General features: G+C 35.2%; 1 protein-coding gene across 1 annotated transcript in view; it reads right to left on the bottom strand.

Annotated features, from left to right (window-relative positions):
- The window catches only part of sano (serrano), a 100,800-nt gene extending 88,262 nt beyond the window's left edge, over positions 1-12,538 (bottom strand). Inside the window, 1 exon segment of the mRNA XM_069499652.1 lies at positions 12,290-12,538. The gene's annotated coding sequence lies outside the window, so the exon portion shown is untranslated.
- Positions 12,539-15,166: the final 2,628 nt, after the last annotated feature.

The following is a 15,166-nucleotide window of genomic DNA, read 5'->3' as shown; positions in this document are numbered from 1 at the left end:
ACTACTAACGCACCAGAACTATGCGCTTGGAAGTTAGATATGCAAATTGTTTTTAATTCCTAAAGTCTTAGACTATTAATTGGTTAAGACTAATGACGTACCTAACATTAGTCAAGCATTTGTAAAGGGTTTTCTAGTAAGAAATAAATTAAATATAGGTATTTTAAATTACGGTAATAAATTAGGCAGGTAGATACAACTATCTATATCTAGGGTGTGGCAGGGGGTTGTCACGATAGCCATACTAAGTGTCTGGCAATGCATGACGTGATTTCTAATACTATTCCGAATAAAAATAGACTACATTGAAGTAAGATTTACCTGTTACCTGTTATCTCCCGCCACCATGATCCAAACTTCATAGTCGCGCAATCGTTCTTCCCTGTGTTGGGGACAATACGCAGAGAAACGTTCAGCTGTTATAAAATAACGAAGGTCTAGGTTTAGTTCATTACTTGAAATGAATTTTTGTTTTTGCGACACATCCCAACAATCAACTTTAAGATCTATAAAAAAACATTGCGATTACGATACGAAATCTTTTTATAAAACTTTATTGAGATAATCTGCAATATCTATCAATTTATGTAATTTAGGTACCTTTTTTTTTTTATTCAGATACAAGTTAGCCCTTGACTGCAATCTCACCTGGTTTGGTATGGGTATGGTGTATGGGTATGGGTTTATTAAACCCATACCCCTTTGGTTTCTACACGGCATCGTACCGGAACGCTAAATCGCTTGGAGGCACGGCTTTGCCGGTAGGGTGGTAACTAGCCACGGCCAAAGCCTCCCACCAGACCAGACCAGAAATTTAGAAATTATAAAATTCCAAACCCCTGCCAGGAATCGAACCCGGGACCTCCCACTATTAAGACCATAGCGCTCACCACTGCGCCAGGGAGGTCGTCAAAATTATTTATTTAGAAACTTGGTTCGCTTTAGTTGGATGCGTGAAACACTGAGATTTTAGTCGGTTCAACATAATCTCCGTACCTTACCGAGCGTAGTAGTATCCATGAGGATCTCTCCAACAACATATGGGGTTCAATAATTTTATTAACTACCTACTTACAAGCAGTACACAAATAACACGATACACATCATGTTTCCTATCTCATAATATCTCGGTCAAGTACCTATTAGAATTTGGTATTTTCACAAGAGTATTTATGTCGGCCAATATCGTAATATTTATTAGGTTATCGGGTGACACGATTTCCTAGGATATATTAGTACGATAAGGTAGGGGTGTCAATCATCATGGATTGAAAAATATAGAACCACATTTAATGGCTCTTTTTTAGGTTCTCTCTATTCAGTTCTTTATTGTGGAGGAAAACATAAGAAATTATCAATAGGTATCTATTTTATATTTGTCTATTAAGCTGATTGTGAATTTTTCTTTATACCTACATACTAATATTTTAAATTAAAATATTTTACACTGAAAACTAAAATGATTTGTTGCAGTAGGTTACCTAAAGACAGTGGCGTGCACAGGAGTTCAAGCCAGGGTAAGCATTTAGGTATGAACTTATTTTACGGCAGGTTATACTGAAAATTAAGCATTGATTTATTATAATGAGGGTAAGCAGTGCGTTTATGCTTCTATGAGCTGCACGCCACTGCCTAAAGAGGACTGAAATCGTCGGAAAAGTGGACAGTAGCAACCCTAAAATATTAAGACACATTGTATATTTTTTATCAATATGGAAATTCTGATGACATCGATAAAAGCTACTTATCAGGTCATATTTGAAAAGTAATGCGTAAGTCCTATAGGTACCAATTAATATGATAAGATGATAGAGTTCAAAAACCAAAACTGACTACATTAATTTTTTTAAATATACCACCACAAAGGAATGAAATACATATATACAACATAATTACCAAAATTAGTTAAACTTTTGATCATCATTATGATCGACCTATCGGCGGCTCACTACTGAGCACGGGTGTCTTCTCAGAATGAGAAGGGTTTGACCATACGATTTTATCTTAATTTTTAACTGTATTTTTGAGCCTGACTGCCTATGACACACGCGGACGGACGAAATACCTAATAAGCTAAGCGGATTCCTCCATGAATGAAATAAAGTGACATCTGATATTTTTTCGAAATCTTATGAGTAGTTTAATAATTATGAGAGATTCGATACACCGATAAACAGACATACACAGACACCCTTAACTTTAGGTACTGACCCGTAGTCGGGTTGAAAATATTATTTTCTTTTTATAATCAGCGTTGTCAAGAAATGCGAACGTGACTAAAAACATTCCGTCCTCCATATTTGCATGATGACCAATTTAGACTCTTGACCTTTCAAACGAGAAATAAAACATTTTATATTACGTGATGCATTTGTTTTTAATAATAATATTATGAGCTAATGCAGATATTTTATGTTCCACGTTTATACGATTGGAAAGTTAAAATACCTATGGACTAAAAGCCAGCGCGTGTCAGATCTTCGTTATTTTATAAAAGTTGAAAGTTTCTCTGCGAATTGTCCCCAACACAGGGAAAAACGATCAGCGACTATGAAGTTGGATCATGGCGGCTTTGGGAGATAACAGGTAATAAAGGTGTAAAAAGTCTAATTTTTCTATATTTTTTTTCGAAAGAGTATAAGAAAATCACGTCATGCTTTGTCAGGTGTCGTAGCAAACCCCCTGCCCGACACCCAGTTTAAAAGTTTCATCGTGAAATGTTCTAAATGACGCATATAATTTCATTCAGAATTTTAAAAGTTATAAGCGAACTAGTTTTATACCTACTATTTACTTTTTACAGAATTTACAGAGCTGTCCGCGAAACTAACACGCACAGAGAGGATAACTTGATTGTATGTAAAGATAGATTTTAACAAATAAGTTGCAAATAAAAAAGGTGATACATTTTTTCCATTCCTGGAAACAAGCTGTCAGCGTAGATATAAGCTGTAGCGTGATGAATGTGAAGGGAACACATAAATCAAGCAAAAGACAAGCAGCTCGGCTTACGACCTGTGGCCCCTTGACGGGATTCTAACAGGGAGATAATAGGGTTTAAGGTTTCTATGCATACAAGTTTTATTTGTGCTAGAACACGATTTTTATAGCTTATTAAAAACTATATAGGTACTTACATAATTTAACTTTTTTCCTTTTTTCTCTAGCTTTGCAAGAACTGTAATATTTTTTTCTATAACGCACGCAGAGTTCTATAAAATGAGAATGATAATGAGGAAGATAAGAGATTAAAAGTTTCTAGACACAGAATTTTTATTTGTCAAAAAACTGTTATATTTTTCTTTATAATAATAGGTTTTTGCCCAATTTTTTATCGTCAATTGCCTAGTAGGTATATGGGCTTTTAAATTTAACGTTTTTAAAGAACGTTCAACCTTTCTGAGGGCATTTCGAACAGTGGAAGACGTTGAGAGATGAGATTTTGACGATGCATAGGTATAAGCACTTGCTCAAATTCAAGCTTAGCTTTTTGTATTTTTAAGTCCTGTATACTTTTATTTGAATGAAGCTATAAAATTAACAAGGTTATTTCATAAATGAAAGTAGGTACCTACCTAAGTACCTATACAGACAGACCAGGGGCTTTACAACTAATTCTGAGAAGAATAATGATTGATACCATCCCAGGAATCTGACTAATTCTTATACGCAATTGACCTTTAAAAGGAGATATAAAATGATGATGCGTTTAATTCGTATAAATGACGCCACAATTATTGGTAGGAAATCGAAGTTGTGACCTCAGGTGCATCAAGTAGCTCACGATTTGTAAAATGAGCAATCAGCAATTACCTATTAAACAAAAAAAAATGCGGATGTTCTACGCAGTTGTAACTTTTTGCCCGCTAAGTTGATAAGTATGGTAATCGCCTCATCACCTGACCAAAATTCACGATTGTTATCTATAATTAATAAATAAAAGGAGAGACTGACTGATCGACAGCCCAATACCAAGAAACTTGGATCTACAACTTGAGATTTTCCATGTAGGCTTATTGGAATATGAATGCCCAAATGATCCGTTTAAGTGGGATACCTAAGGGTCTGGGTAATGGACAAGTAATGTTTAACTGTCAGGTTGCAATAAATCTATGTGCAATATGCTGCAATGCTGGAATGTATGAAAGTGGTCACAAGCGAACGGTTTTAGTAATGTGATATGCTCTTGTTGCAGCCAAGTTAATGTGTCAGCCTTACAAACAGACAGGAAATATTTTTAGGCATCCGTACTCGAAGCGTGCCAACAGGACTCTATTAAGACTCCGCTGTCCCTCCGTATTTCTATCAGCGGGCTATAGCCTATATCTCATTATGTTATATTTTATTTGAATTTTATGAATATATAATTATGAATTATTATGAATACCTAATATATAACATTATGTTATATTACGAAATATATATTATATACGAATATATTCATATTACGAAAGCAAAACTGAATGCTATTGAATTCCTACTATAACATCTCTGTGACTATCAGAATGTTTGTCATTCTATTGAATTTTCTATCGTGAGTTCTGTAAGTAGGTATTAAATTATTATGGATTAAAGATGGGTCCAATTCAAAATGGCTTTTCAAATTTTAACAGTTTACTACCAGACTTTGTGAATAAAAACATGTATTAAAATTTAAATAAATGCATTTTATTTCTCAGTACAAGTTTCAAGCACTAATAACTTCTTTGCTTGGCTACCTATTGCATCAAGAGCCCGAACCGTTTATGACTGTTATATAAATAAAATTAAACTATTTCAAGTTATGACAAGATAAAATATATATACTTAGATACGCACCTGCGAATTTCATTTTCATCGGTTCCCTATTCCCTAATAGCCAGACCACAGATTTTTATCTATGAGCCAGACTATTCACAAGATTGAAATAAAATGTGGTATCATTGGCTTTTCGCGTAAAGATATCAATGACGACACGATAAGTTCTAAAATAATGGCTGATAAGACAAAAAAAAATACGACACAAAATAAATTAAATTAGATTTGTACAGATACATATTTATATAGAACCAGCGGATGCCCGCGACTTTGTCCGCGTGGATTTAGGTTTTTAATAATACCGTGGGAACTTTTTAATTTTCCGGGATAAAAAGTAGCCTATGTCCTTCCCAGGGAAGTAAGCTAACTCTGTACCTTTCATCAACATCGGTTAAGCTGTTGGGCCGTGAAAAGCTAGCAGACAGGCAGACACACTTTCGCATTTATGGTATTAGTATGGATAATATTTCGGAATTTTGCAAGTCTACTCGTATTCGTTGTAGGAAATATTACAACTTGATAGTGCTTACTTAGTACTAGAATGCATGGACATTGGACAGTGGCTAATGCTTTTATCTAAATATTTACTGGCTGCGATAAAATGTATACCGGCATAGGAGGCTGTTAGGAATCAAGTGAGATATTAGAGCTACACTGAACTATAAAGCTAAGTGCAAACTTGTGCGGGGAAATGGAAGAAGTAAGAGCTGTTTCAATTACATTTTTTTAACAATGTCAAAGGTAAAATTTCCATAAAATAAATAAATGTCAAATCGTGCATTATATGATAGTATGTAGCTACTTATATATTTCAGGCCAAAAATATTGAAATCCATATTTTTACCCGGTCTGGCCCTGTGAGTATAGCTGATAACTAAATGAAACAGCTTCAAAAATAAAATTCTTTTGTATTAAGATTATACTGCAGTATATTTTAAAGTCAAAAATACATCCACACACCATACTAATACTAATGTTATAAAATATGAAAGTATGTCTGTTTATCTGCTAACTTTTCACAGCCCATCCGTTTAAGCAATTCTGAAGAAATCTACATACAGCTAACTTTGTTCCTTTAAATCAAAGAATTCCCACGGGATTTAAAAAAAATCCTAAATCCATGCAGACGAAGTCGCGGATAGTAGCTAGTAAATAATACTAAGTAGGTACATGTTTTTAATAGCTGTGATAGCCTAGTGGTTAGGACGTCCGCCTTCTAGTCGGAGGTCGGAGGTCCGATCCCAGGCACGCACCTCTAACTTTTCGGAATTATGTGCGTTTTAAATAATTAAATATCACTTGCATTAACGGTGAAGGAAAACATCGTGAAACAACAAACCTGCAAACCTGAGAGTTCTCCATAATGTTCTCAAAGGTGTGTGAAGTCTACCAATCCGCACATGGCCAGCTCTCACTCTGAGAGGAGACCTGTGCTCTGCAGTGAGCCGGCGCGGCGATGGGTTGATCATGATGATATATCTACACTATCTACACTTATCTACACTTAATAATATTATAAAGAGGAAAACTTTGTTTGTTTGTTTGTTTGTTTGTTTGTTTGTTTGTTTGTTTGTTTGTTTGTTTGTACTGAATAGGCTCAAAAACTACTGGACCGATTTTAAAAATTCTTTCACCATTCGAAAGCTACATTGTCCACGAGTAACATAGGCTATATTTTATTTTGGAAAAAAATAGGGTTCCGTAAGATATTTGGGTTTTTCGGACACAAGGTGTAAAAAATCAACCAGAAAAGTTACTTATTTTGCGTACGCTGCCTAAACTATAAAAGATAGAACCATAAAATGTTCTAATTAATTGTAGATCTTATAAATATCTACAAAAAAGTCCGCGACACACTATACCCATCTATGTCGAGTGAGGCACAGCAACCATTTTTTTATTTAAAAATCTTGAATTTTTTTTGGACTACATTTAAACGCGTTTATTTTACTCATGCTATTAATCCTTATCAAAATAAATGATTTCATCACTAAGAACAGTTTATGGAGATAATATTTGGTCTTTGAATGATTAAAATTGGACGTTTGGTTTTGAAGTTATGGCGAAATTAAAATATTACGATTTCTGCTGCACGGCCCGTTGTATATTATATAAAGAGGTAATGTCGTTAAGTTTGTTTGTAGGGGGTAATCTTTAGAACTACTGAACCGATTTTAAAAATTCTTTCACCAGTAGAAAGCTACATTATTCCTGAGTGACATAGGCTATACGGGATCTTTAAAAACCTAAATCTATGCGGGCGAAGCCGCGGGGATCAGCTAGTTTTTAATAAAATGAGTTTTTATTTATATAGATTTATTATAATTACAATATATGTATTATATATACATACTAAATGGCAGGATAAAACTTAAATGCATGTTATGATTTTAATATTGCAATATTTATATTATTAATAATATTTATATTATTAATTTTTTTTTTTTTTTTTTTATTATGGAACACAAACAGCTTTTACATTTTTACTTAGCTACTTATTTCTAGTTTGTACATATGCCTATTAAGTGTTCACTCATTTACATTATATCTATTTAATTTTGTGCGGGAGTTAGTTAGGTTAGTAATTACATTAAATTAAATTATAATAAGTTAGTTTGTTATGAAGTGGTTACAAATAAAGTATATAATTCTAATCGTGCTAAACCTACATATAATTATTTAAACTTTTTTATTTCAGCTAAAAATTTACCAAATTTGTGTTGAAAATGATCTAATTGTACATATTTCTTATTGTATATATCGCATGTCCTCACTAAAAATCTATTATGGCCATAGTTCGTGTTAATATGTGGAAGACTAAAGGTTTTTACATTCCGTCTGGACAATCGCGGTACAGAGTACGTTATTTTACTTAGTAAATAAGGGGAGTCAATAAGACCATTTACAATTTTATACAAGAAGATTTGATCCTTGTGTTCCCTCCTGAGCTCTAAAGAGATTAATTCAGTGATACTAAAGGAATTAAATCTCTTACTTAAACATTTTAAAAATTTACGTTGAATGGATTCTAGCATATTGACATAAACAGCGTACTGTGGATTCCACGCAGTAGAAGCATGTTCTAAATGAGATCTTACAAATGAATTAAAAAGCAAGACGAGGGGAATAATAATAATATAAATATTGCCCGCATTGGCTTGCGCGCACCTTTATTATAACTTATAACAGCAACATTGTAAGTTTTGAAAAGGGTTGTCGAATACTAAATAATAAATAATATTAATGTTCTGATATACGAGAATAGCAATACGTATGTTATGATTTATTATTTTGTGACTTATGTCAAAGATAATAGTCGATTTCCGCAAAAGCATAATTCAAATAATAAATTAAAGTAGTAGGTCAATCAACCTATTCCAAATCCATACCTTCTAAGTAATATTATACATTTTTTACGAAAATCTAAGGCTAAGCACTGGCTACTTTTATTCCGGAATATCAAAGGACTCCCACAAGATTAAAAAAATCAAGCTGACGAAGTCGAGGGCGGCATCACTAGTCACTACCCATATTATAAATACGAAAGTGCGTTTGTTTGTTGGTTTATTGGTTTGTTGCTTTGCCATTCAATCATGTCGCTACAGAGCAACGGATCGACGTGATTTTTTGCAAGGGTAATTAAAGATCTGGAGAGTGACACAAGCTACTTTTTATACCGAAAAATCAAAGAGTTTCCACGGGATTTTGAATACCTAAATCCACGCGGACATAGTCGTGGGCATCAGCTAGTCTGGTCTTTGTGTAGGTCCTACTAGAGCTAAATATGTTTATGTATCCTCCCATTATGTTTCTATACAGTTATCTTAATAACTGTGTTACCTTTTTAGTGAATTGAATTTTAAAACGAAATTACGAGCATCCACGGTTAGCGACAAAAACTTGTCCTGACAATGGTCATTGAGACAAACCACTCAACTTTCGATATTGAACAAAAAATAATACTGCAACGCAACCTTGAGGTAAGAAACGAGCGTCAAACATACGAGTACGTGTATCTATATTTAAATTAATATAAATAAATTGTTAAAATTTATGTCTGTAACTTCCGAAACAGTCCCTCAAAACAGACAGTGTGCCCTAGTCTTGTTCAGACTAGCGTGATTGGTATCCACCAAATATATTAAACTATTAACAGTTGCCCGCGACTTCGTCCGCGTAAAATTTCTGGTTTCTCATGAGATCAGAAATTTTCCAGCTGCAAAAGGCATCACTTACCTACTCACTCAGTCTCACCTTAAGGCAAATCCGTTTCTTAGCTGACAAGTATAACGTACAGCTGGTAGGTACAACGTGCACGCAGCATGCGACATGCGCTGCTCGCCCTCCTACTATTAAAGAAGCGGGAAAAGGAAGCAATAGGTACACATTGGAACACACAACACCACACCAATCTTCACTAACGTACGTTTTACTCCGATACCAGTCAGGAGATTATGAAGACACCACAATGCACAATAATTATTGCTAAGTGATTATATTGATTTACAGATACTTTGTCTGCTTTGGCGGATTGTAGCGAACTAAGCTTGTGGTTCCTGGTATATCAAGCGCTTCCGCAAAATAACGTCTGTTTCTATCCCAATTCAGAACCAGGGAGAGCTTTTAAATTACTATTTTCCACCAATCTATCATAATATTTAAATGCTAAAGTATAAAACCAACATTTTTCAGGCATATTCCTGTCGTTTTTTTACAAAATCTCAACAAAAAAATTAGCAAATTTTGTCAAGAAGGTAGGTACCTTTCCTTTATAATTTTAATATTCTCTTATCAAAAAAAAAACCAGAAGTTGATTCACAAAAATCTAAAATCAAAAAATTTTCTACAAAACATTACACACAATCAATATAGGTACTTACCTACCTATTAATGTTTTACCAACACTTCATACAGACGATGTCGCGAACGAAATCGAGTTAACTTCTTAGCAAAGTGAAAAAAAGACAATTTCAAGACTGGCTGTAACAAGATATTGAGAAAAAACCTGTCTCGTCTATTTTAAAATGAATCTACAGATTATTTTGAGATTTTTTTCATTTTTTCCGCAAAAACGCATTAGGGATGCAATTTTTAAAGCTCAAGCGTAATTCGTTTCGTGTCCAGTGCGACTTTGTATGTAGACTTTGTTACTATAAGACGCTCATGACTGTCTTCTGAGGACGGCTTTAACTGATCTGAGTGTAATCTATGTAAAAAATTCATCTACTTTTGCATGTAGACATACACAAAAGTAGTTTACCGTGATGATCAATTATGTGAGGTATTTTTCTTCGCTAGTTTAGCTTTGAGAGGGAACGTAGACTTTGTGAGTTTTACGCTAAATGAAAGTTCTGGAATTTTGGAATTGTAGTAACCTATTATTTGTAAGGTCAACTAAAGATGCCTCACAATTATAGTTTATTAAGTTAGATATGTCATCTCATCTATCTACCTGCCTACAAGTTTTGTTCAGTAGACAAAACTATAACAGTTTAGTTGCTCTTTGTATTTGCCCTAGTCTTGTTCAGACTAGCGTGATTGGTATCCGCCAAATATATTAAACTATTACCTATGCTTTATTTTATCTTCTTTAGTGCATATAGGTACACGTACATGGAAACGATGCCTTGGTTAAGTACCATTTTGCAAAAATAACAATAATAGGTAGGTAGGTATGTTTATTTCAAGGCGTGAGTTCGGTCGAGTCAAAGCTTTACCATCCGTTCAGAAAAATGATTCTACTTACTGAGAAGAGCTGGCAAGAAAAAAAAACAATGCTCAGGTCGTTGGAAATTAAAGTACCTACCTACCTACGATTACATTATGTGGGAGGAAACTGGCTTACAGTGTTGCAAAGCCACAATATATTCAAAGATAGGTAGTTGCCCACTTAGTCGATGGCGATTCTGGGAAGAGAGGAGTGCGGAGAATTTATGAAAAGGTTCCATGAGCATGTGAAGTAGAGGTATATATTAAAGAGTCCAAGATACCCTTAAGGGACGATTAGAGGATAGGTTCGTGTTAATTAACTCCATCAATTATGATTGATGGAGTAGAGAACTATTCAGATTTGTCATGCAAACATCATTCATCGCAATAAACGGTGGAATACTTACATCAGTCAGATCAGTGACTGAGGCAAAACTGACAAAACCTATCGAGTAACGAACCTTATAACGTAGCAAGTTCTCAAAATTGAAGAAGTCCTAGCCCATGTTTTTAACAAGCTTTTATAGTGAAGATTGCCATTTTTTTGCCGAACTATTTAGTTGAGGGTGCATAAATTAACGATTAACATCAGATTTTAATGATGTTATGGTTGTGAGTGTGCCAGTTCGATTGTGCTGGAAGGAATTTTAAAGGTCAAATAGGTATAGTAGGTACCTACGTGACAGTTTGAAATGGCAATCGGGGAGGGCGGGAACGCCCCGCACAACAACACAGCCCCCGCGCTAACACGGTGCGGGCGAGCGCGGGTGACGTGCGGGTGTGCGAGGCATCCCCCCTCTTCATACCCCGATTGCCCTTATGTAACGAAACACCTTTATTGAGCACTAAATAGGGATCAAATGTCTATACAGGATCATACCGCATGTGACTGGTTTTGATGGGGTTGACTTCTATTTAGACTTTAGGGACATGTAAGAAAAAAGTTGCATTCACTTTTGTCTGGATGAGTTGTAGGTATGTCTGATTCAGAGACATATTGACAAATCTAAATCTAGTGCTATTCCTTTCATAAGGCTCTCTGAGGAAAAGGATAACACTAGACTTTGGCCGTTGAAAGTTGGAATATTACTATCGCTGTTTCAGATTCGGCTTGATGATTGTCTTTGTTTTTTAAATTAGATGGAACTTTAGGGCTAGGACAAAAATGTGGAAAACATAAATTCATACTTACTAATTTAATGATGTCTTAAGTTACCCACTATATTTTTAAACAAGGCAAAATCTTTAAGTATTTAATAGGTAGGTACCTACTTACTAAAATAGACAAAAAGTAACATTTACAGGATTTAAATTAATATACTCCAAATAATCTAAAACCAGCTTGTACACTTAAAATAAAATCTAATGTGACAACCCTAAAACGCTGTTTAGCTTACAGTCCACTTTTCAAAAAGTCTAAATGAAATGTAGTTACCTAAGTACCTATAAGCTGAAAGCTTAACTTACCTATTTATTCTGTGATCTATTTAAAACTACTCAGTTCTGTAAGTTAAATTCTAAATTCAAAGCTTTAGTAAATAAAAATAAGTTAATTAAAAACATATTAAGTAAATTACCGCGATTAATAGCCTCAACTGGTGACAGAAGGGCTGGCTCATTTTTTGCGCAGCGGATCAGCCTGGCTGTCCAGCGCGGAAATGCAGCCAGTATTCTTGGCACCATTCCACGCGGTCATGATTTATATAGTAATTAGATAAGGCTAGCCTTAAGTTTTATTAAAAACATTAATTAAACTAATAACTGTAGATTAAAAAATACTCACCGAATAACCTAAAAGATTCCGGATGCAGTTCATAAACCTCAAACAAAACCAAAACTCTAGCACAGCACAGTGAAACGTCAAAGTAACTTTCTTTAAAAACTCGATTGCGGACCACAGATTACAGATTAAGAATTAAACACTAGAAAGTTCAGCAACACCTGTTATAATTCGATTTAATAATATTTTGGTGACGTTAAAGTTTATTTGATTGCGGACGTCGTCGATACGCGTCCGTGCGATGTTGGAATCGCGAAGCATCTGACTAGCCAGTCGGTTAGGATTGACCTTCGGGTAATAAAATGCATTAGAGTGAAGTTGGTACAACCGGTCCCCTTTGGGCGAAGCTATGTCGACTTTCCATCTCGCTCCCCCAACTTTTAGAGCTTAGGCTAGGTAGTCTAGGTATCCGCTGGAACCTTGTTTCTTAGGAACCATCAGTGTTAGGTAGGTACCGACGTGGTTACAGAACACATTAGTGCTATAGATCCTTAGGTACACGACGCTAGATTTTTATTCAAAACGCGCTTGCCTGAATATGGATGAGATCATCATCTACCCATCGTCGGCTTACTAGGTACTAAGAACGTGAGTCTCCTCTCAGAATGAGAAACGTTTGGCCATAGTCTACCACGCCGGTTGAGTTCGGGTTGGCAGCTTTCACAAACCTTTGAGAATATTCAGGAGATGTTTCAGATGTGCAGGTTAGGTTGCCTCCTGATGTATTCCTTCACCGAATATTTAAAAATATCATTTGTTTGTTTAAAACGCACATTTATTTATTTATTTATTTATTTATTTATTAAAGAAGAATATTTGCAGGTTACAACAAGTTTGGTGCATTCATAAACTTTAAATAAGTTTTTCCGTACACCAGTGCCGTCGACAGTCGATAGGTACCTACACGTAACATTAATTTATTGTTATACTTAATACTTAACAGCTAACTAACAATTACTTAATATAAACTAACAACATTAAGCTAAATGTGGGTTATTTTAAACTTACTATACATTAAAAAGTATTTTAGACTTAATATACATAATAGGTAAAAAACACAATCATTTATATGATACATGGACATAGAATATAAATATCCGTATTCAATGTCCATTAGGTACCTGAATATGGTTGGATATGCTGAGAGATATACAAAACTGCTTCTGATCTGCCGTTTCTTACGGAATTGCACCAAAATGCGATACAACATTGCCAGTATGACGGTAAGCCTTAGCTGAAGCACATGAGTGCTCGAAGCCTTTCAATTGCTTGAGGCTGGAGCTGATGATTGATATACCTACCTACCTATAAAGATAGTAAAATGTTTTTGAAGTACCTATCTAAATGGAAAGGTAGATACAGATGGGGATAGTTTTTCTGGTACTATGGCTTATAAAACACTGTACCTGCCTATTTACCTATGTAAAAATAATATATTGCAAGTATTCAGTCAATCTTTAGCATTTTAGAGTACACTTCGAGCATTCACCCGGAGTCCTGTTACATATTAAAAATCGTGACTCTGCCAGAATAACGTAAATCTGCCAAAATTGTATATGGAGGTCACAAATCACGATGTTTTCCTGCCCATACTGGGCACCAGTGTTGCACATTAGGCGGTTAAATTAATGTTAAGTACCTACAGTTAAAGTTAAATTTGACCACTAAAAAACCACTTTGGATATTTAACTTAATTTACCGAACGTTGGTCCTTGACCATCTTTCTTCAGCTTCACCATGGCTGTAGAAATACTAATCCGTGCATCCTACTGCTTTTTTTGGAAGAAAAGGTTTAACTTCAAGGTAAATTTACAAATTAATCACTTGACGTGCAACTGGTCCTAAATGAAAAATTTATGCACCATCATCATCATGATCAACCCATCACCGGCTCACTAAAGAGCGCGGGTCTCCTGTCAGAGTGAGAAGGGTTTTTGGCCATAGTCTACCACGCTAGCCATGTGCGGATTGGTAGACTTCACACACCTTTGAGAATATTATGGAGAACTCTCAGGCATGCAGGTTTACCCCTGATGTTTTCCTTCACCGTTAAAGCAAGTGATATTTAATTAATTAAATCGCACATAATTCCGAAAAGTTAGAGGTGCGTGCCGGGGATCGAACCCCCGACCTCCGATTAGAAGGCGGACGTTCTATTCTAACCACTAGGCTATCACTGCTTCTTTTTACGCACAATTAATGTAAATTAGAAAAGTTATAGTATACGTACTAAAACTTTTAAGTGTGAGTTTGTAATTACTGTGGTTGACTCCAAAAAAACATAATATTTGTAGAAGTTAGGTACATTTGGTATTTATTACAATATTTTTGTTGTTACAATAATTTTGAAATTTTGAAAACACAAATTCCTATCGAAGTACTCGCGATAATTAATCACTTACATTAAAATTCTAGCAAGTTTCAGAGCCATAAGTAAACAACCATTAATGTAGTGCGGTAGCTTTGTAATACGACTAAAATGGTAAATGTTGTAAAACTTGATGCAAGTTAATTTTCAGCTCGTTGCACTAATGCTACTGGGGGGCCGGTATCTCAAATTTCAGTGAAGTAGCCAAAGCCAACCTCGTTAACATGTAATACCTCCACGATTTAGAGCGTGAGTTCAGTAGGGCTAGAACGGTTAGAGCGAATTTGATCATCTCGAGAAGGGTGATAGATATCGAGTATCGAATCGTCACAGTAAAATAGATTTAAACCGTACTGTTGCAAGGCTGGAGTTTGTTTATGCATCGCAGGCCAGCGCCGGAAGCGAGATTGTTCAATAAAAAAACCGGCCAAGTGAAAGTCAGTGTCGCGCACCGAGGGTTCCGTACTCGAGCATTTTCCCGACATTTTGAGGTACGGAGCCCTAATAATTCA

The sequence above is a fragment of the Maniola hyperantus genome, chromosome 7, assembly GCF_902806685.2.
Source record: "Maniola hyperantus chromosome 7, iAphHyp1.2, whole genome shotgun sequence".
NCBI classification, from domain to species: Eukaryota; Metazoa; Arthropoda; class Insecta; order Lepidoptera; family Nymphalidae; genus Maniola; species Maniola hyperantus.
This window is presented reverse-complemented; position numbering and strand designations above follow the sequence as displayed.